Here is a 23,618-nt window from a genome sequence, read left to right as displayed (position 1 = left end):
CAGGGTCCCTGGGCTGCTCTGCCAACTCTTGTTTTTCATTTCTTTGCATTTACAAAGCAAAAGATCAGAGTGAGTGCTGGCTTTGGTCACCAGCTGGAACTCTTAGTAGTGATGAGTACTATCAACAGTAAAATGATGCCACCCAGAATTGAAGAGGGAACATCTGTGGCTGCTGAAGTATTTCCATTCAGCCAGTAGAGATTTGTAGATGTGGGTGTGAGGGCCCTTTTCTTATCAAAGAATTTCCTTGTAATGGATTTTGGGATGGGTAATAATAGGCAGTATGGGTGAATGCAGTTCACTTTTATTTTTTTAAAGTGCATGTCTCCTAGTGGGTGATTCATCAGCTGCTGTTACAGAAAGTATGCTGGGAAGTTTGCAGCTGTGGGCTCAGACTGCAGTTTCTGTGTCGTTGCTAGGGATTCTGCATTAAATATCCCAATTCTCTGCACTTAAAACTAGGAAAAATTGACATTCTGACTTCCCATAAGAGAATGGAATATGTGATTTGCAGCCATTCTTCTGCAACATTAAACAGGCCCTGTTTACAGGGAAAAGAGCCAAGGTGGTAGAGCCAAAGAGGTATGTTCAGAAAGCCAAATGGTGATGTCATTTGGGGCAAAACAGTAACAGCAAGCCACTTAACTGGATGAGATGCCTTGTAGTGGGAGCAAATCTCAGTTAAAAGAGTTAAAAGTTAAAGTACTAGTATTTCTTGGCTGTGCCATTGACTGCCTTGGTTTTACTATGACTTGTTTATAGAGGAGGAAAACTGAGGCCATTGACTGTAGTGGTGAACACTTAAAGTCAGGCAGCTGAGCCCTGCAGATCTGCTGTAAGACTCAGGGCTAGGAAGTTCATCATTCACATGCTGGGCTTTAGATCCTCAAACAATTTCTATCTGTTACAGGAAGTTAGTTTGGGAGCTTCTTTCCATTAGAGTGTGATGGTTTCTCCTTGCAATGTTAATGTGAGTTATGTCTTGGACTGCCATGGTGCCATTTGCTATATGTGTAAGGGCTTGCTTCTGATCCTGGGCATTTGCAACTCACACAAAAAAGGGGAGAGGTGTGATTGACTTTTTACAGATAGACAAGGGATTACCTTGGGGGCACTCAGGAAAACAGCATGTTCCTCAGATGGGAGGGAAACACAACTTTCCATAGCAGGTCTCTTTCTTAACTGGGAGATGGTCCACCTGGCTTAATGTGAAGCCTCTTTTACACCCAGGTGGCACAAATAATTTTGCAAGCTGAATAAAAGTTGAACAAATACATTTCTCTCTCTTCTGTTAGTGTCAATGCTGAAGCTGAGAGTGTAGAAGTTTTCACAAAATGTAGTGACACTCTCTGAGGACATGGGCAAGAAAAATGTAAAGGCTGGTCTTCATCCAGTCATTGCAAGGGACTTGCAAGGAGGATACCTTCTTGGCCTTTGGACTGTCCTCATGAGCATCCTTCTCCTTGCAAAGTGGATCCTGACTGTCTGCCTATAGAGATGTAGAAAATAGCCTTCGGAATGAGATTTAGAAAGTCTCAGCACCCCATCTCAATTCTTTATATGGCATGGAGATCTCTGGGCAAGACAGCAGTGAGCTGTTGCATCCACAGGTACCAAACTGCACACAGCAACTCCCTTCTCAAGCTCAGGGTAAATAGATCATTGCCTAGATCAGTAAACTGCAAAAATGACTGTGGGTTTCCTACTTCCTTGATGTTATCCCTCCTTTCCAAATGAATTCAGGTTTGTGGTTTGAAACAGTATTTATAGTTACAGCACCACTATACATTTTGTTCTGCCCATTTGAGGTGGTCCTTTCTGCAGCTATGATAGAAGATCCTTCTTTCCTCATGTTATTACTTCAGTGTCATCAGAAAAAAAAAGTAGTGAGTATCATTTATAAAATGGTAAAATATCATAATATTGCTCTTAATCCAATCTGTTGGAGCTTAGAAGCATTTTAAAACACCACATATTGTCTTACTAGAAACTATGTTCTCCTTGGGCACTGTGTCAAAATTATTAATCTGTGGCATGCAGTCTGATAAAGAAGGAGGTTTGTTGGTTTGACCAACAGAAGTTCTCTATTCTAAGTCAGACCTGTCCTTTAGTCTTGGTCTTACAAGGAAAGATAACAAAGAACAAGCCAGCCAGAGTTTGGGATGGCATAATATTATCAGTGAGCTATCTACTGTTTCTTTGCTCAAGTGCTGAGGACTCACATACTTGGGATGTAGGCCTGAGAAGCCAAAACAGATTGTACAGCTCTGTTGGGAAGAGGAAGATGTTAAGATTCCTCACCCACTTCAAAGCTGTAGCTCCAGTATCTAACCCAACATGGATATGTTTCTTCATATGGTATCAAAGAGGTTGGCCATTGGTGGTAAGACAGGAGCTGAAAATACAGTGAATGATGTATTCATCAGTGGCACGTGGTTTATTATAACTCAGAGACTGATTAGGGGTTTCCTCTGTGGTTAATCGGAAATAAAACTGTAGGCTTCTTAGCTGGTAGAATAATAAGGTAATAATGAAAGAAAATATTAATTGATAAATGAAAGAGAAGAACACAAAAAAGAAGACAGTGTATGGGCTGGCTGAGGATCACTGAATGCCTCAGGAACACTCCTGTGGGACACTCACAGTGAGAGGTAGAAGGTCTGAGTCTTATCCTAAACTTTCCCTTCTATGTTTTTGGTCCCACTCTTTCATTTATTCAAATCTTAGTTTTCCTTTAATTCATGGTACAAGAAAATGATGAGTGAGGAAATTTAGTAGGTAACAACAGAACATTTTGAGTAGCGCTATGAAGCCATGCCCTCAGCTGGTGGTGAAGACTCTGATTTACACAAGCAGATGATCTGGCTTCCCCCTTTTCTAGTATGTCAGTGTATATCCATCTTTATGCCAGCAACATCCACGTTCCATTTGCAAGCATTTAATAAGTTTAAGGAAGTTCCTGTTTTGATCTTTTGTTATAATCAGTGTTATTACGAATGCAAACAATAACCAGAACAATTGTAGTCATCAATGAAGCTATTGGTGAAGAATACAGGACTTTCCTGCTTAGACACAACTATGAAGAGGACTGTTTACTTAGCTAGGCTGTCCTTTTATAGTTACCAACAGGAAATGTTTGCAATGTTTGTGTAAGAAGGAGACTTCAAATTATCCCACATGATCTCTTCAAAGGGATGCGAGAACAGAATGTATGTTTTAAATAAAATCCCACAGCCTTTTTTTTTCCCCTTAAGAATGAGCACATTTGGTTTTGATGGACTTGCCAACCTGTTGTCTTTTTGGCCCTGATATTTCACATGGAAGAGTCCTGGATGGAGAAACACTTTTGATTTTTGGTTCCTTCTGAGTTGGTTTAAACATTGGTAGACCATATGATAAAGCCAACTTAACTCAAACAAACTCTATTTTTGAATGTCCAGACATTTGTCTTACTGAGGACTAACACCTCTTCACAGTTGTAGGTGGGTGGATGAAGTGAGACTATGTGGAGTCAGAAGACACCCATAAATGTATAGAAATAAGCATCAACATTTTGGTCAGCTTAGGAGTGCTGTACAGGGAACTCAATGGACTGAAAACAGACCAGCTGGGATATTTCTTTATAAAGTACAGTTGCAAGCATAAATTAGGGCTTAGCTTTGCCTTGGTCTTGTTTCTTGTTATAGAGAATGATACAATAAATAAGCCAATGTTAAAGAAATCTCTCAACCTCTACCTCAGTAAACCTGTGAAGTGCACAAAGCAAATATCAGATCTATTTTGACCAATGGGATTTTGTCATTTAAAGCTTCAGAACTACACATGGTTGGCAAAATGAAGGGTACTATAACCTAGATAATGGAAGACATTTATGGAGAAGAGATGGGGAGACCTTATTGTGACTTTCCAGTACTTAAAGGGGGCCTCTAAGAAAGGTGGCAGTAGTCTTTTTATCAGGGCCTGTTGAACCAGGATAAGGGATGATAGTTTTAATCTAGAAGAGGGTAGATTTAGATGAGATCTAAGGAAGAAATTTTTTACACTGAGGCTGGTGAAACACTAGCACAGGTTGCCCAGGGAGGTGGTAGATGCTCAATTTCTGGAAACATTTCAGGTCAGGTTGTGTGGGGCTCTGAGCAACCTGATCTACTTGAAAATACCCATACTTGCTGCAGAAGGGTTGGAGTAATTGAGCTTTAAGGGTCATTTCAAACCCAAACCATACTATGATTCTATAAACACTGGAGCTGGATGCCCTTTAACAGATCACACACAGGTAAGCAAGGATTTGTCCATGTGTATGTTCCCTTGCTGTAAAGTAGTATTTGTAAGCCAGTTAGTAAAACTTGGGTCTCATTAGGGGTGGGAACTATTTTATCCATTTGTTACACGTGGGGGAAGGGAGGCAGAAAGAGAGATTAAGATACTCACCCAAGGTTGCACAGGAAGTCTGTGGTAGAACCAGGATATGAATGTAGATTTCCTGAGCCTCCATTTGCTTCTTTAACCATGAGCTCTTCCTTCCTCCTCTCCATTTTGGGAGAAATGAGAAGTTTTCTTTAACATGAGAAGTGTCCTGCAAGGATTTTTGTCTTCTTTGCATGTAGAGAAGACACTGTAGGCAAGTGATGCTCTTGCTCATCTGTGCAAGTATTTGTGAAGAAGAAACCAGTCACCAATTCAAGTGTCTACACCTTTCTCTTTGGCATGGTGTTTTGCTGGTGAAAGAAGGATGCTTTGGGTTTCAGGGCTGTGCAGTTTGGAGAATGTGGGCATGTCTGTGAAGACCACAGGCTCTGGGAGGTGTTTTTTAACTTAGCCCACATATGGATATCTACACTTTGGATCTGGGCTATCTGTCTGAGGGCCAGTAAAAGGAAGGTTAATGTTAAGGGTGGGGACTGTGAAAATGGACCTAAAGTCAGCCATGGGATATGTACAAAATCTTGTAATTTCATAGAAAAATCTGTTACTTGATCAGTGAATTCCTTTCTTCCCATATAAAGCAGAAGCCAGACTTTCTTTCCCAGGTATAATTGAACAAACATCTTGCAGTCTGGGCAACACAGACTAGAAAACCTTGTGCTGGATGAACATCTTGTGTGTCAATAGAGAAATGACACTCCAGCATCATCTGATGGAAAACCCCATCTCCTCTACCAAAGTCATGCTGGGCAAAAGGAGCCAGAGACAACATATCAACGGGTCTACATAGTTTTTGTGAGACCAAGACTTAAGGTTATATTGTTCATTGATGTTTTGCCTAATTACATTTCCAAAGGAGAAAGCCTTTTCCCTCAGGATTCCAGGAAGAGTCTTCAACTTCCTCTGTCTGTTTGTGTAACCAAACCATTCACCACTTTTAAACTCAGACATGTGAACACATAAGGAATTATGTTGTTGTTGGTATCACCTTTGATTATTATGGACAATCATAAAGTATTTTCTTGTGCAAGCTGAAAGAAAAAGACACCTCCAAGTAAGTTTTTGTGGTTATTTTTGTGGTCAACTTCTGTTCCTATTTTATTGCCCCAACACTAACAGAGGGATCAGAAAGAGCCCACATGCCTTTTAATCTTCAGGCATGTTGGTAACTTTCACCATCTCATCTCTAAATTCTTCCATTCAATGACCCAGATGCTCTTCCTAGAATACTTTTGTGCTAGCTGTGGGATCTGTTCACTCGTGGGGAAACCAGAAACTTCCCCATCTCACCACAATATCATTGCTACCTATCTACCCCTGTGTGAAACAAATGGGAGTGCATCCAGTAACCAACCATAAGGGTTTTTCTTCAGGAGAAACACTGGCTGAAGAAGACTGCAGTATCCCAGCAAAGACCAGTATGAGATGCAATCATCCAACCTAACCCCAGGCAGCAGTGTCAGAATGAGGACAACAGGGGTAATCTAATGTGTGCCTTTATTTCATTGATCTACCTTTAATCAGTCCTCGGTAAACCCTGATATATTAAGACTATTTCTTTTTTGTTAATGGCAATGTCCTGATATAGTCTCATAAGCTTAGCATAAGATAAGAAAGTGCAAGCAAGGAAGTTGTAGATGGTGCTTGAATAGATTTTTGGGGCGAGAACATCAGACATCCTGTTAAAAATTAATGTCTAGGGCTTTGGCAGCATACTGTGAGCATTACTTCAGTGTTTTCCAGATAGTTATCTGTCTCACAGGCACACCCCATTATTATAATTCTTATTAAGCTAACAAAGATGAACTCAGATACAGGGGAAAAAAATATTTTGGAAAGTGCATCCTTCCTTAGTCAGGCATTTGCCTTCTTTGGGTCAAATGTAGTATTTTTTATTCCTCCTCCTCTTTTTAAAAATTAAATTTAATTTAAAATCTTAATTTCCTTTCTTTTTTCCCTCAGGAAGACACTAAAATTACTTCTTGAATATTTCTATATGTTTAAGATCTTGTCTGAGTCAAAAGTTTAATTTTATGGCAAATTAATATACTTCAGGTCCAATCCTTGTGTTTTTGGACTCTTAAAAGTGTGTACATAGAACTAAATTGGGCACCAACAATGATAATTTTTAACTTGTTATTCATACTGTTACATCTCAGTTCTTTAATTCCAGCTTAACTTGAGTACTGTGTCCAGCTCTGGGCCCCTCGGTTTAGGAAAGATGTTGAGTTGCTGGAACGTGTCCAGAGAAGGGCAACAAAGCTGGGGAGGGTTTTGGAGCACAAGCCCTATGAGGAGAGACTGAGGGAGCTGGGGTTGCTTAGCCTGGAGAAGAGGAGGCTCAGAGGAGACCTTATTGCTGTCTACAACTACCTGAAGGGAGGTTGTAGCCAGGTGGGGGGGGTTGGTCTCTTGTCCCAGGCAACCAGCACCAGAACAAGAGGACACAGTCTCAAGCTGTGCCAGGGAGGTTTAGGCTGGATGTTAGAAAGAAGTGATTGGCCATTGGAATGGTCTGCCCAGGGAGGTGGTGGAGTCACCATCACTGGAGGTGTTTAGGAAGAGTCTGGGTGGGGTGCTTGGTGCTATGGTTTAGTTGATTGGTGTTGAATGATAGGTTGGACTCAATGATCTCAAAGGTCTTTTCCAACCTGGTTAATTCTATTCTATTCTATTCTATTCTATTCTATTCTATTCTATTCTATTCTATTCTATTCTATTCTAAATATTGTTGTCTTCAATGGGATGCTCTTGTGGATTTCAGTATTACTCTCATGTGTAAGCAGAGTACACTGTATCCCATTCTAATGAACAAGTTCTCAGAGAGCTGACAATGTGCTGAAACTCTTGCTGAGTCCCCAGACTGTATTATATTTCCTTATAACTATGTTTAAAAATGTCTATATCCATGAACTTTCCATAAGCCATGATGCCTAAAGGAGTCAGTCAGCCTGTCACGGTTACATACCTGTGACAGAGACTACACAAGGTGGCAAATACTGGTCAGTGAATGGCCTGGATACCCTGCTTTTAAACAGGGCCACAAGGAGGCAAAATGATTGGTGAGTATTTGTGACTTGTTGGAAAAGATGAAACCAGGACTTTCCTCAGTTAAGAAAACAAGGCAAAAAGATCAACCTCTGTTTGTGGGCAGTATAGGACAGGCTGGGCTGTGGGCTCTGTTTACGAACGTTATGAAATCACAAGCACTAAAATCTAAACCCTAAATCTTCCGATAACTACTTCTGAGGTCAGCTGCCCCACATCGACCATCTGTGATGACCAGATACACCTGAAATGTGAAACAATTTTACTGGTGGAATACTTCACCTCAGACCACAAAGCCAAGACTTCAGATTCATTGTCCTGAATCTCAGAGCAGGCCTGAAGGCAGAGAAATGTCCCCTATCTGAGGGTGAGTTCAAACAGCTAATAGCCCTGGAGCAGCACACAGCTCATGAGTGGCTGAGATGTCTCCTCATGAGGGGTTACAGTACCTGATGGCAGCAATTTGTAGCTGGAGGTGAGTGATATATAGACTGCTGAGCAACATGAATCTTATGAATCTTCAACTGTGAAGGATGCAAGGTGACAGCATCTACTGAGCCCAGACTCCCTGAACTACCATTTCAGATGTCTAAAGGTATCTCATTTCAGATGAGAGGAATCACTGCAGGTCAGATGTCCATTTAGTTCAGCTGGATCTAATTTGTGGAAATCATTCTAGAATGAGAGGAAATGGCCTCAGGCTGCACCAGGGGAGATTTAGGTTAGATGTTAGAAAAACTTCTTCACTGAAAGGGTGATCAGAAGCTTCCCAGGGAAGTGGCTGAATCTCTATAATTGGAGGTGTTTAAAAGACATGTAGCTGTGGTGCTAAGGGACATGATTTAGCATCAGACTTGGTAGAGTCAGATGATCATTGGATTTGATGATCTTAAAGGCTTTTCCAAATGAAACAATTCTATGGTTCTGTGATTCTATGATATTTTTGGGTACACAGCACCAATTGGAAATATATGAAAATACAGGTAGTTGCTTAGGTCCCAGAAACTGCATTCCTTTGGGAACATGGGACATGACCCTACTGAGAAAGAAAAGGAGTTTGTGGAGCTTTGCTCCTTTCAGTGTCCAAAGCAGTGCTGTGCTCCATAGACATACCTGGTACTTTTGTGAAAATCTGGTTGTAAATGATAATCTAGAAATACTAATTCAGAAGGCAATTTCCATTCTTGTCACCTTTGCAATCCTTGACAGCAAGTCAGAATTTACCTTTTGAAAGAAGCAGTTATTTTTGTTCACGTTGAAAACGATTTTCCAAGCTCCACATATATTGTTATGTCTCTCAAATGCATTACATCACACAACTCTTCTGAAGGGTGTCCAAATCCTGCATTAAAACACTTGTGGGAAAGGTTGAAAAAATAAATGGCTTATATTAAATGGTATTTGGAACAGGGAATGAAATGTTTTGCACTGATATGGTGGAAAGGTAATGTACCAATGGATGCTTTGGTTTTGAATTAAGTGTTACGCTCTCTCTCATTAAACTTCACTGTGAAGTTATTCAAACTTAGGTACACCTTCCTCTCTTCTCTTTTTGGATAGTATGTAACAGAGGAGTGAAGTATGAACTCTCTGAACATTATGCCATGACAAATGTAACCAAAGCAGGTGGGTTTATGTTAAATTAGGAGAGAGTCTCCTCTGCCCATATTTCAAATACTGACTTTGGGATCTCTGGAAAACAGCAGACCCAGCATGTGCCTCACGGCTTGATGGGATCCATGATGTGTGCCTCAGAAAACCACTGCTGCTTCAGTTCAGGTTGAGAGGAAGAACAGTGTTTAACATTTCCCTCAGCACATTTTTGCTGAATGTGGTGGAATTTGGCCAGTGAAGTTTGGGGACTACTGATATTGAAGATCTTTACTAATAAGATTTTTGTTCTAGAAAGGTTTATACACATTGTGTTTTTACAGTGTTCTCATGGGCCCCACAAGGCCAAATATTCTGACTGTGCTGATCTGGGCTTGGAATATCCTGGGGACACCAGGGGTTATAGCCTTACTTTCATGCTATGGAGGGAAATTTAGAGTTTCTTGACCTTCATAGCATCCTTTGGATTGATTAATATGATTTTTCTGGAATACTCAAAACCTGGAAACTACCTGTCTAGAGCATCCAGAGTCATTAAATGTATATCACACAAAACCATGTGCAGTTGTCTCAGGACTCCTTGGTGCCCTGTGTTTCAAAGGTTTGGAGACAAAAGTAGCACATATTCATTTTTTTTCTCAGAATCAGCCAAGTCCAGAGGAGCATAGGATGAATGCATGGCTGTACATCACATCCGAATCATACATATGATAAACGTACTCTTCTGGCCTTTCTTGGATTGTCTCCAAACCCAGGCTTCCAGAGGTCTCATCCTAGGGTGGCCTAAACATTGCAATGACCTGCTGAGCAGTGATGGCAACTGAGGAGAGGCTTATCAGCCTCAGAAAGGATTTTGGTTCACTATTTATAGTTTAGAGTTCTCATCAAGGGGTGGATTTTTCTAACTTTGAGAAAAAGAGCAGTGTGACTGAATTTTAGTAGGAATCCTATACTGCTAGCATGATTCACACATTTAGGCACCTAATCTGGATCAACAGATTTAATTGTAATTCATGCTTTGTTAATGAGGAAAGGAGAAGAATCCCAGGCCATTTGTTTTATGAGGAAAAAATCTTCAAGGATCTGGAGAAAAGTGACAGGCCTGCTGAACACCTTAAAGCTCCAAAGGAGAGTAGGAACTTTTACTACATAGATATATTTCAGCTGAAAAATGCTACTGATAGTAGCATTATAAACCAAACAAATAATGAAAGATTCCTTTTTTTTTTCTACCCCCCCCCTTCCCTTTTGGATATTCTTGGGGCTGGCTGGCTATGGAAAGAGAATTCCCCAGAGAGAAAAGATTTTGTGCTGCAGTGCAAAAACCAAACATAAAATACATTTTTCATTGGTATTAATATTTAGCCATGATTCAGAAAGATTCTTTTCCATGACAGTGTTCCCTTGCACCTGTTGATATCATCCAGAAAGTTTTATGACTGTTAACTGGAAATGAAAATTTCTTTTATATCGCAGTTACATCAGAAAGTATTACAGAGCTTTCCCATTGCATATCCTGACTCCGGCCATCTAAAAGTTAGGGAATTAGTCCAACATGAATGTGCCTCTTAGTTTTGTGAAGCTAGAGTGACTTCAAAGGAATATTACTTTATTCTAAAATAGTTGTCCCTCATTGTCTTCTAGATGTCCCTGCCTATTTGCCATGAGAATAGCATGAGTGTAGACAATTATCTTAGACTGGATGCCTAAAACCTAAGTAGTTGAATATGTATTCCTATTTTTAGCCTTAATTTTATGTACCATAAGTTAAACGGAGGAAATCTATGCTATTGTAGCCACCACTTGTTTCAAACCAATTCCCAGTTTGACCTATATACATTAATCCTGTCTGTTTTCCATCACATCTATGGATGCTTTGGTTCTCACCAAAACAATTTTTATAAGAGCTTCACTTTTCCCTCTGACTGCTACAAGCCCTTCCTTGGTTTTTTATTTCTTCTGGGGTAGTTCAAGCTGTTGAGGCTCTTGCTAATACTGCCTATCTTGCATTTCCCCTTGAAGCTTCAGCTTGCTGCTACATTGTGCTGCACAGATAATACCATTGGCACTGGAGAATACCATCCTTTTAATATCACTGGTGCTGTCCACACTGAAATCAGAGCCTGAGGATCAGGACACCTGCATTGTAATCTCAACAGCCTTCTCTCTTTCCCAGGCAGGCCATGACAACCTGATGACTGTCTTCAGCAGAATGACAGGAAGACTGAATTCCAAAAACCTTCACAATAATGTTCTAAAGGCCCAGAAGAACAAATTTTCAGACTGTGTGGTTGGGATGTCACCAATGAGGGACCTTCTCTACAGGACAAACTAAGTAGAATGGAGTTGACATGAAGATTCTGGAAATATCAGCCTTCCTACATCTTCAGGCCAGGCATTCAAAGGCAACTATTACATTAGAAACTTGGTCATATTATAAAACATCGAGTACTATTTGCAGAAATGGGGAGAATTCACTTGGATTTATTTATAGTTCTGTGTTTATTTTTCATTTCATTTCCCAACATATCAGCAATTGCTACTGAGAGCCCACAAGGCACCTGGAAAGGTCAAAAAGATGAACATTTTAAAGAAACCAGACAACAGTTTCCTTTTATTTTATCTTGTAAACACATTTGCAGCCTAGTTAAAACAACAAAGCAAGACATTTCATACATTCAGTTCCTTAAATGAATGACAGACCAGAGCCCTGACTGGTGTGATTCTATATCCTTCCCTTGCAATCAATTTAGTGCCATGGGAAATTCACTTCCAAAACCCATTTTTCATGGTGAGCACAGAAACTTTTCATGTAGTTTCTATCAAGGCTTCTGACACTGCTGCTAACGTCATCCCATCGCTTACAGAATCTCTGGCTTCTACCAATTCTTCCACTGTGCCTTCGAGCGTCATGCTACTGATTTCGCTATGACTGAGAACTACTTTCTTAGCCATGTGTCATGAAAAAATTTCTGCTAAGCAAGGCTCAACCCAGCCCTAGGTTTGTCAGGCTGCTTGACTGGTGTGCAAATGATATTAATGTGTTTTTTGTTCTGAAAAATAAAAAGGAGCAACATTTTAATTTTTTACTGGTTTGTAATGGTTTTGCAACAACACAATTGAGTCAAGTATTTTCTTTTCTTTCTTTCAAAGACACTAAATTCACTTTTAAAGGAAGCTGACATGGTTACTAGGGACAGCATACTGCAGTTTTCAGTGATGGTCTTGTTCATGAATGTTCGCATTTCCTTTCAGAGGATATATGCCTAAACCACAGTTCATGGATATGAGTCAATAAAGGAAGCAATTCTTGTAAGTCTGTATGTATCTACAGAGTTTCTTAAAAACAGGCTAGGGCAGCAGATTCGCACGACAAGCTGCTGTCATCTGAAAACATGAACTTCAATCTAATAATTGTAGGTAATTGTGCATCAGTGAGAAAAGTGGTAAATCAAATCTAAATAGACTCTGTCTGTACTAGAACTTCAGAATGTTTATAAAAATATTGCTGAGTTTTCAATTCTCAGTAAAATAGAATTCTTTGTAATTTGAACACCTTTGCAAAAATAAGAAGAGGAAGAAGCGGTGAGTAAAATTCATCATTTTTTTCTCTCCTGTGTTTTTGCAACTGTCTGTATCTGTATGCAGGTCTTCAGGCAGCTTGAGGAGCCTAAGTTTTTTTAACACAATCCAGTCTGAGAGGTGGCATAAGGAAAATGCATCTTTTGATATAAAAACAAATTAAAATAAAAATTTAGGGTGACTTCCCCCCCTCCCGGCTGATTTCTGCCTTGTGCTAGTCCTGTGTGATGCACTAACTGTATGAAAAATGAAAAAGAGACCTTCAAAATGCTGGGTGTGTGTGTGTGTGTGTGTGTGGCAGAAAGAAAAGAGAGAAAAAAAAGATCTAAATCCTGAAATAATGCCAAGAAGGGCATGATCTGCTGGCTGATATAGGGCAGAGCAATCAGAGCTATGTCTGGGCACGGTGAGCTGAAAGCAAAGCAGCTGCACCATGTTTTACCTCTGAAACTATGAACAGGAAACAGCCCTGACATGAGGCAGGGAACCAGTCCTTCTGATGCTGGAAGGCACTCAGTGGTTTCAGCATTCAGCACTTTGCAGGAGGCACCCACAACTTCTCTGGTGCACAGCTTACAGAGCGTCTATTCTACTGCAGCTTCTGCAGCTCCATATTTTTGTGTCTCAACTTCCCCAGTTATGGCCCAGAAGAGATGGCCAGAGCTCCGACTAAGTGTTCCCATCTCCTAGGGTGGATTTTCAGTTCAGCCAGCAAAGTAGCTCAGCATGAGGCCAATTGCCCTCCTAAAGCACTTTATGGACTTTAAAAGTTGTGCAACAGGAACCTCTTCACCATGCACAGCAACAATATTGATAATGCCAAGTCATAGCCTAGTGAGAAAAAAACAACACAGCGCACATCAGGCGAGAAGTGAAATTTAGGACAGCAAAGTGAATTTATAAGCATCCCAAAAGTCAAAATGAAAGGCTGCTGAAGCTCTATTTGCATGAGTGTAAACCTTGCTTCATGCAAGCACACACAGGAAGACACCCCTACATGCACAGGCTTACACATACAAAGAGCTCTTTTTTTTTTCTTCTTCTTCTTCTTCTTCTTCTTCTTCTTCTTCTTCTTCTTCTTCTTCTTCTTCTTCTCCTTTTTTACTTCTTGATAGGCATGTTGTGGAAAATGTGTGTCTCTGTGGGTATGGTGACATGCAAATGTTTATGTGGGTGTTTAAAAAAAAAAAAAGGAGAAGGTGTGAAGCATATATTCAGAGAGCCAGAAAGCCACATACAGGCTTCTATTTATAGCACCCTCATGGTGAAATAGAGAAAACGAATGGCAGCTTCTATCTGCAGCTCCCAACTGAAGCTTGACAAAGGCGGATAAGACATTTTGGGGTCTCTTTGTAGTTTTAACTGACAACAAAAAGTGATGAGTTAGCTGTTTCCTTTGCGACCCTCTTAAGCAGGTGAAGAAGTCAACCACTGTGTGACAGGAGCGGAAAAAGGTGATGTTGCCTGAGTGCCTGGAGATACACTCTTTCCCCTTGCAGAGCCTGGATTAAAAAGTGGAAATAACACTTGTTCTGAACATTGCAGCCAGACTCTGTCTCTCAGCCTATTTTCCAGAACCAGGTGAAGAATTCATGATCCAGCTATTTTAGAGTGCGTGTTTATGTTTTTCTAGTTGCACCTGTTAGAGAAAAATAGAGATCTGGGGTCCTAGAATCAGAGCTAAGATCTGAGGTTATGGTTGAAACCCACTGATGATTTCTCATGTCAACAATAAAATGACTGCAGTTTTGCTCTCACTTAGTACTTCAATGGATTCTTCTAAAATGGGATAAACCAGGCATTTCCTAATTGATGTGATCCTGTTGCTTCATAGTATCTGTTTTTTTCAGCTTTCATTCATTGATTTCCTGAGGGCACTAACTCAAATATTTTCCTGCTTGAAGCTGAGATATTCAGTAACCAGGCAGGTGTCTCACCACTTATCTGTGTCCTCCGTGAAGGTTTGTGTTTGCAGTCTCCAATGCTGATCACTCCTCTGACTCTAGTGTAGGACATTGTCACTTCCTCAGCTCCTTATTTTGTGAGACCTTCAGATCACACCACCTGTGAACAAATCACAAATTGCTCCATAAGGAGCTGGAAGCCACTAATTTTGTTTGGGTGTCAGAGATGGGTTTGGCACTTGGAAAATGACAGGGGTGGACAGGTTGGACTTGATGATCTTTGAGGTCTCCTCCAACCTTGGTGATTCTGTGTGAGATCCTGTCTCAGGTCCTGACTTTGGCCTAGGTGGAAGAACTAACTTAAAGTTAAGGTGTTTTTTTCTTTAGTGTGTGTGGTTGTTGTTTTTTCTCTCTGACTTTATTTATTTTATAAAATGCAAAGATTTTTTTTTTTAAATTGAGTTGGTGTTGGATACAGCATATAACTTTCTTAGGAGAAAAAAAAATTGAATTATTAAATAGTTGCAAAACTCCATTTTTGTGTATAAAATGAAGTGTCTTGACATTTTTCCTTAAAAGAGTATTGATTTGTAATTTGTGTCAGTGCAGTTTTGAAAAATGTTGAGAGAAAATATACACTTGGATTCACTTTTAATGAAAACAGTGGTTTTGGAGTCCATGTTCAAACTCTATTGACTCACCAGAGACTCAGAATATTTTTGTTCTGAGTTGGTCTGAATTGAATTTTTATTAAAAGCTGCATTTTAAAAAATTAAGTGAACCTTTAAATGACTTATTTGCATAGTTCTGGGATGACATTAAGCAGTGAGTTTTGCCCTCTTCTATCTCATCTGGAATTGCTGGCAAAGCAATTAATTTTAACTTCTGTTTCATTCTAACATTTCTTTGTTTCATTCATTCAATATTAAAACTGTTTTGATTGAACAAACCAGTCACATGGTGCATTGTCTGTCTCTTGACTGGAAGAGTGTATCTCTTGGGGATGATCAGCCTTGAAGGCTTTTGATATCACTCTACTTTTACTTTTAGAAACATGTATGTAATGTGTCTAATATTGCTGAGCTTAGACCAACATCTCAGTGGCAGCATTGATTTGGCAAGCTCTTCTTTAAGGTTCAGACTTGACTTCCTGGTGTAAGAGTTACTAATATATTCACTACTAAGAAATATTCACTTGAATCTGCATATTTTCATAGAAGCATAGAATATTTTGGGTTACAAGGCACCTGAAGGATCATCTAGTTCAAACCTCCCTGTGATGGGCTGGAATGAATTCTACTAGATCAAGATGCTCAAAGCCCTATCCTACCTCCTCCAGGGAGGAGGCATACACAGTGTCTTACCATCCCTCACAGTAAATCTACCAGTAAACTACTTTCACAGATATTGATGAGAAGAGATCATAAAGAGTGACAAATGCTACTAAGATGTTCTCCTTTCAAGTAATAACTGGATAAGCATCATTTATTTGAAAAAAATGTTGTTTAATCTTGGCCACTTTTAGTTCTGTCCTTACTGCGTTGCTTTCCTTGTGACAACATTTGAGAAAATGTCCCTCTAGAAAAAAGCCACAACCCAAACCAGAACCTACTTTATAAGCACAGGTCCTATATAAAACCAATCAAAATCCAGGCAACCAGCAAAATATTTGCAAAATAAAGAAGGTGAAACATGTTCCCCACTCCTACTTTGCTTGTGTTACTAGACTGAAAGAGAATGTGAAAAGCGTGGCTTTGCACTTACTTACAGGTCAACAGGGGCAAACAAATTTAGTCCCTAATGCATGTCAAACCACCACTGTGGGTATGGGTGTGACACAGGAGGACATTGATTTGCACTGTACTTCAGTTTCCCAACTGTCCTCTTGGGTAATCTGCTCCACTGCAATGGCATAAGAAGCCTTACTCAAGGTCCTCCCTGTCATGAGACACCGTCCTTGCCACAGAGAGTGTTCAGCTGTAAGGACAAAGACAGCAACAGGAGGAAAAGTGAGGAAAGTATTGTTCAGTTTTGTAAAACAGGACAGTGCTGGGAAAAATGCATTTCTCTCTCCTTCCACTATGCCCATGCTGATGTAGAGGGAGATGTGGTGAAGATATGCCTGGTCCTGGGGATTTTAGGCAGAATTCTCCATTTGTTATTTTAGCATAGTTATGGAGGTTTAGATCAAGCACTACACAACTGTTTGCACTTCTTGGTGTCCTCAGGATTTTAAACTTGCGTTAGATAAATTGTGTAACAGCATAGCTAAGCAGCTTCAGCTCACTAATCAGGGCAGGAAATACAAGGAAGAGAGGTCCTTCAGGCAAACTCCTGGTGAAGTGTAGTTCAGGAATGAAGGACTGGCCTTAGCAAATTCACCCCAGTCAAAATAAAATGCTTTCTCTTTGTTATAGTTTTACCTCAGGGTAACTCAGGCACCACAGTCATTGTGAGGTTAAGAAAAAAACCCCAAACCCAACTTTTTCAGAAGCAAAGTCAAGCCCTAAGTGCAGATCTACCTCAAGGATTCACCTTCACTTGGGATGCTTGGTAGATCAGCACTGTCAACTAGTTAGATGCATTACAAAATAATTTTAAGTATTCTTTCAGACCCTACCCATCTCTTTTCATTTCAGACGAAGTTCATCTTTGGTGTAAATGAGCAAGGATTTAGCCAGTGTATTGAGGGAGAGTGGAAGGTAGCAGCTCCTAGAACGAACTGTCAACAATTAGGAACACATTTTCTGGAGCTACTTGTGCATGGAGGTCTGTGAACTGTCTCAAAAACAGGAGCAAGGAGGTTTCATCAGAAACAGCAATTCTATCATCTTCAGGTGCAGCATTTGGACTCATTTAAAAATTTTTTTTCCAATACAAAAAGCTGCCTTGCTTCACCCCCTGTCTTGTACTAGGTTGAACCAAACCTGAGTGAAAGCAAGGGCTGGCAAAGCTCCAGCCGAGCGCAGAGGGTATGCTCAAAAGCAGGAAGCTGTGGCAAAGCTGAGTCGCTGAAAAGCTACTGGAGCTAATATATTGTGGTCATGGGGATAGGCAGCAGCCTCTGAAGTGATGGGAAGACTCAGAAGCACCTTCAAAACAGGCCTGAAAATATACTGCTGATCTTTGCACTTTGACTGGGCCTTCGTGCTCATAGTTACGCTTGAAGAATTTAGAACGGCTTTTGTGCTGCCGATCTGGAGCAGCACATAGAGTTTATCCCTATGTGTGACGTGTGCCTTTCAGAACCCTCATACACTGCCTGTGCTTTGAAACACAGGGGTAGGCTTTGAAGGTGAAAGCGATGCGTAGGACTGAGTTCATCTGGCAGCATTTGTGATGGCATCTGGGGCAAAGCAGGTCATAAACACTCGCTGGTGAATAGCTGCCTTCCCCGCTCTTTCTGTGGCAGTCTGAAAAGCCAGACATGTACTCGTGGACTGACTAATTCTTTTATGGGATGGAAAAAAGGTACTGACTGTGAAGCTAATAAAAAAACACCAGGTGGTCAAGATATCATGGAGACCTATTGTTCTACAAAATTGTTTCTTTCATTAATATGAACTAACATGATGAGAACAGGATGCATAATATTGCCATGTGAGATAGGGAGAGAGGAGATGGAACGGGTGAGGTAAGATGTCCCTTTCCTTCTCTGGTCACCTGTGGGAGAAGGGTAGGAATGGATATAGTTCAGATTTGAAGAACCAGTGCAAGCTGAGCTAAAGGGAGGATTTCCACCAGTTTCTCAAGAGTGAGGTAGCTGCTACCTTAAAATGTCGCGGCTCATTTGAGAGCTGCCCCCAGTACATAAGGTGGGAGGGATGAGCTCCTGTCTCTGTACTTGAGCTGCACTCTCTACTCTTCTAGGTGCCAGTAAGTACCTGCCCTTTCAGCTGTCTGAAGACTGTTTCACAGATTCCTTTGTGCCTGGAGTGGCCATAAGGAACCACCTGGTCCTTACAGAGACACAGATCTCATTTCTGTGGTCTTTTACTCTACTGAGGATCAAAAAGTACACAAATATCCAAGACACCTCCACTTGTCTCAGTTGTCTGCTTTGTACTGACCAGTGGAGGACAAACCAACAAGGAATTACTGACATTCTGATTTTATGTGTTTTGCAGCTTTTCAGCAGTGTCCTGCTCTCAGGTGGGGCAAACTGTGAGCATCTGTCAAATGGGTTAGTGCAGCTGTGTCAAAAATTCATTCTTGGATCTTGCTTACTGCATCTGGGCTATGAACCTAAGGCCTAATCTGTTGAGCCATAAGTATGTGAGAGTGGTGTGTTTGAAGGACAGAGGTAGGTGCTCACACGAGTGATTACAGTTGAGTGGGATGGCTCTGGACTTAGCAGGTCACTTCAGGACTCTAGGAAAGGAGACATAGAATAGAATTCTGTCCTAGTGTGGGCCCAAGGCAATTGGGATGAAAAAGGTATGAGCAGAGAAGGATTCCACCCTCAACTTCAAACTGGGGCCTTTCTGCCAAATCTGCATCCAGTCATGTTACCAAGGAGAGCATAGTGATGGAGCTGGTATCATCAAGCTATCATTTACATTCCAACACAGAAGTAGCTTTGCATCAAAGAAATTAAGAGCAAAAAACTCTTTCTTCTTTATAGAGACCATGCTCTCTCTCTTGCCCTAGAAACAGATTAAACAAAAAAAAAAGTTAAAAGTTGGCCTGAGCTGTGGTTTGGAAAGAGAAAAGGATAAAAGAAAACAAAAACACTGTCCCACAGAGAAAACAGGAAAGGAAAAGAACAAAACATCCTGTATACAGCAGCCAGTCAGTCAAGGAGGGAGGGTCTGTGTCATCTGCATTCCTTTACTGAAATGTGTGCAATCAGCCTCTATCAAGTCTTTGCTCACCCAATCATGTGGTGGCTTCTTTGTATCTCTGAGCTGGATCAGCAGGACTGAAGATTATTTCAGACTTTCCTCTCTATTTGCCATTTCATGAGGAGTGAGAGCAGTGTGGCATCTGCAGACTCTACCATTCACAGAATCACAGAATCATAGAATCACAGAATCGTTGAATGGTGGAGGTTGGAAGGGACCTCTGGAGATCACTGAGTCCACCCTCCCCTGTTAAAGGAGGTTCACGTAGAGCAAGTTGCACAGGATCATGTCTAGGTGGGTTTTGAATATCTCCAGAGCCTTCTCCTAGGGTTTTGTTACTCTCAAAGAAAGAATTTTATTCTTATGCTCAGACAGGATTTCCTGTTCTCATGGTAGTGTATCTGGGCACCAATGAAAAGAGTTTGGCCCTATCCTCTTGACACCAGCCCTTTATGTATTGATAAGCTTTTATTAGATCCCCTCTAAGTCTTCTCTTTTGCAGCTGCAGGTGTCTCAGCCTTTCCTCTTCATAGAGATGCTCCAGTCCCCTCATCATCTTCATAGCCTCTACTGGACTCCCTCCAGTAGTTCCCTGTCTATCTTGAACTGGGAAGCCCATAACTGGACACAATACACCAGAAGAGGCCCCACTAGGCACTGGGGGAAGAGAACCTCCCTTGACCTGCTGGTCATACTCTTCTTAATGTAGCCCAAGACACTACTGGCCTTCTTTGTCACAAGGGCACACTGCTGGCTTATTCCCACCTACTCAGCTGGGATAAGTACCAAGGAGGCTAGGTCCACTCTGGACACCAACAGACATAAGCTCACTTAACCCTGTTCCAAGATGAGGGTAAGCCTCATTCACAATTTTCAGAACCTGAGCCTTTGTTGTGCTTCTCCTTAGACAGTTTTATTAAACAATGAGAGGTGATTGCACATTCATTTCCCCCCTTCTTTTTGCCTTGGTTCTCACTCTAAAAGTATTAAAGGAGAGGGTTTGTCCTCTTTTTTTTCCTATTGAAGTTACCTCTACTGAAAGCTTAGAAGAGACATGTTCATTTAAGAACAAATGTAGCTGATGCAATTGGAATTAGCTTCCCTGTCTCCCAAGATCCCTTAAGAAATGTTTATTAATGGTGTATTAGTTATTCAGGTGCTTTAAGAAACACTGCCTTCACACAATATAGTTTACTGTAATACCCTACTATCTCTTGTCCACCTATTTCTACCTGCTGCCATCCTATACCTTCACATTTCCCATCTTATTTATCTCAGAGTGCAAAGCTACTTAGAATTATTTATTTTTGGATCAGCTACTGATTCACACGGTGACTAACTCGTTTCATCACCCAATGCCTCACTTTACCTATACATTAAGAAGGATTAATAGTACCTGCTTTTCAGGGCTGTTAGCAGTCTAAATTAATTAATGCTTATAATGTTTATAAAGAGATTTGAGATCCTTGGTTACTGGAGGCAAGGGAGCTGCAAAGTATCTTATTTTTACTTAAGAGTGGAGGAGTTTTGTGTAACTTTGCATTATAAAAGTACAAGAAACCTTGCAATTACTTGAAGAGTCTAGTATTTCCAGGGCTTAGTTTATATTCCAGTTCATATACAACCATTTTGTTTGCATATTTTTCCTCTGATGTTTCAATCAGAGTTAATATTCTGATCTCCTTCACTGAGAAATGTTGGATGGTGGGAAATGCAGCAATGACTATCACAAGGTGCAAAACAGAGCTGCAGAGTGCTGGCTATGTCTCTTCAAAAAGATGATGTGCTCTTCTTCAGAGGTAAATGCATTTTATTTTTACATAGCAAGACAGACAAAAAATTAGACTTAACATTAGAATTTATGTCCAAATGAAACCTGAGATCAGTTTGCAGTTATTTCATATTTACTGAATAATCTATCAAATGATAGTATCAGTGACCACATCTGCTACTAATACCACATTTTTATGCTAATATTACTTAATGAAGAGGTGTATTTGAGCCTGAGTATCAATATGTGGATAGATCGTCTGTTTGGTAGTGGTAAAAATAGCTCCACTGAAATTTTTAGTGGCTTCCTGTTCTGTCGCCTTGTTTCTTATGAATGGACTTGAATGATTTGTGTAAGGTAGAAAATGCAGTTTTGGCAAAAAAAGCAGGTGGGATGCCCTCCTTCCCCCCCAGTGAAACTTAGGGGAGCTTTGGCTTTGATGTTAATGGGTGCAGGCCTCCCTTAAATTCTGGAAAGCTGCTATAAGGTTTTCCTGGGCCTTCTCCAGACTGCACAATGCAAACTCTCTCAACGTTTCTGTGTAGATGAAGTGTTTGGGAATCTCTTGGTGGAGGAGCCAAGCAGAATGACAGAACTGTTTAAGTGTCAAAAAGATGGAGCAAAGAAAGAAGGGTTTGTGCTGCTTGATCCAAGGGCTGTTACAGACATCCATTTTCTAACTTTGAGCAGAAGAACTACAGAGAATGAGATGAACTAGTTGCTGACAGCAGATGGAGACCACTGGCTCTGCCCTCAACCCTGCTTATGGAAATGGTGGGAATTGCTTCCATGGTGGTTACAAACACCTGAGGATCCCCCTTGGTGGGAGAAGTGATGAGCTTTCTGATCGCTTGTACCCAGCATCACAAAATATAGTAGCCCGAATATGGCCCAAAATAAGGCCTCCCTTTGACAAGAACTTGATTTTCAGCACTTAGCCTGTTAGCTGTTGCCCTTTTTTCATCCTGGCAGACTGCAGTAGTTATCCAGATGACATATATAGGGAGACCATGAATTATTAACAATTAACCCAGCTCTGGAGTCACTGCCAAATATTTGATGGTTCGTAGAGGAAGTCTAAGTGAGTAAACCATGTTGAGTGACAATAGCTCTGCTTCCCAGCCAGCCTGAACAGCTTGTAATGTAACTCAAATGTTTCCTCTTTCTAAGCTTGCTTATAAAAGAGCAGACAAGGAAAGGGCAAAAAGGACATTTAGAGGAACGCAAGAGTGGAAAAACAACCACTGATGTAATAGATTTTCTAAAGTAAACATAAGGCATGCACAATTGTGAACATTTAAATAATGATTAAAAAGAAAACCAAAACAAATATACAAATTTGTCTTCTTAGTCTTGAATAACATAATCACAGAATGGTTTGGCTTGGTAAGGACCTTAAAGATCATCTAGTTCCAACCCTCCTGCCATGGGTAGAGACACCTTCCAGTAGACCAGGTTACTCAAAGTCCCCATCTGACCTGACATTGAACACTTCCATGGAGGTTACATCCACAGCTTCTCTGGGCAACCTGTTCCAATGTCTTACAATCATCACAGTAAAGAGTTTCCACCTAGTATCTAATCTAAATCTATCCTCTTTCAGTTTGAAACCATTACCCTTCCTTCTATCACTGCTCTCTCTGATAGAGTCCTTTCCCATCTTTTCTGTAGGCCTTCTTTAAGTATTAGAAGCTTGCTATAAGGTCTCAACAGAGCCTTCTCTTTTCCAGGCTGAGCAATTCTAACACTTTCAGCCTTTCTTCATAAGTAAGGTCCCCTGACCATCTTCACAGCCCTCCTCTGGACCTGCTCAACCAGGTCTGTATCCTTCACTGGGGGCCCCGGAGCTGAACACAGTACTGAAAGAAAAACTGAGTAATTCTGTGTTGAATGTCTAGGAAATATTTGCTTTGCATTACACAACTTCTGAGCCATCTCTTCACCTAGTAGAGAGAAATATCAGAAAATAGGAAGGAGTTGGATGGGACAGAAGGCATAGAGCTATGCATGGGAATCAGAGCACACAAGGCAAAGAGGAGCAATAGAAATATCACAGACCTATTGTGACCTTCTTATGTGGTCCTACAAGGTCCAGCTGATACAACTTTTTCATTGTGCAAATGCACAGTAAAGGGGTCTGACTTTGAAAATACGTAGAAGTTGAATCCATTTGATAGCAAGAGGAGGATCAATTTATAGCCCCATTTTATAGAAGGATAACTAAAGTACTAAAGTATGGAAACATCAAAGCTTCTTTGCTGCCTGTGCTTTTCCACATGTCTAATCTGGCCTGTTCACTGACACTGCTTATTACAGTAGAGTTAAATAGATGCAATGGTGTTTTCAGGATTGGAACTTGACCAAAATCACAGAGAAAGTGTGTAGGAATGATACCCTCATCTTTTGAGCCCTGCATCACTATCTCAACCACAA

The sequence above is a fragment of the Dryobates pubescens genome, chromosome Z, assembly GCF_014839835.1.
Source record: "Dryobates pubescens isolate bDryPub1 chromosome Z, bDryPub1.pri, whole genome shotgun sequence".
Taxonomy (NCBI): domain Eukaryota; kingdom Metazoa; phylum Chordata; class Aves; order Piciformes; family Picidae; genus Dryobates; species Dryobates pubescens.
The sequence above is the reverse complement of the archived record's forward strand: the minus strand, read 5'-3'. Positions refer to the sequence as shown.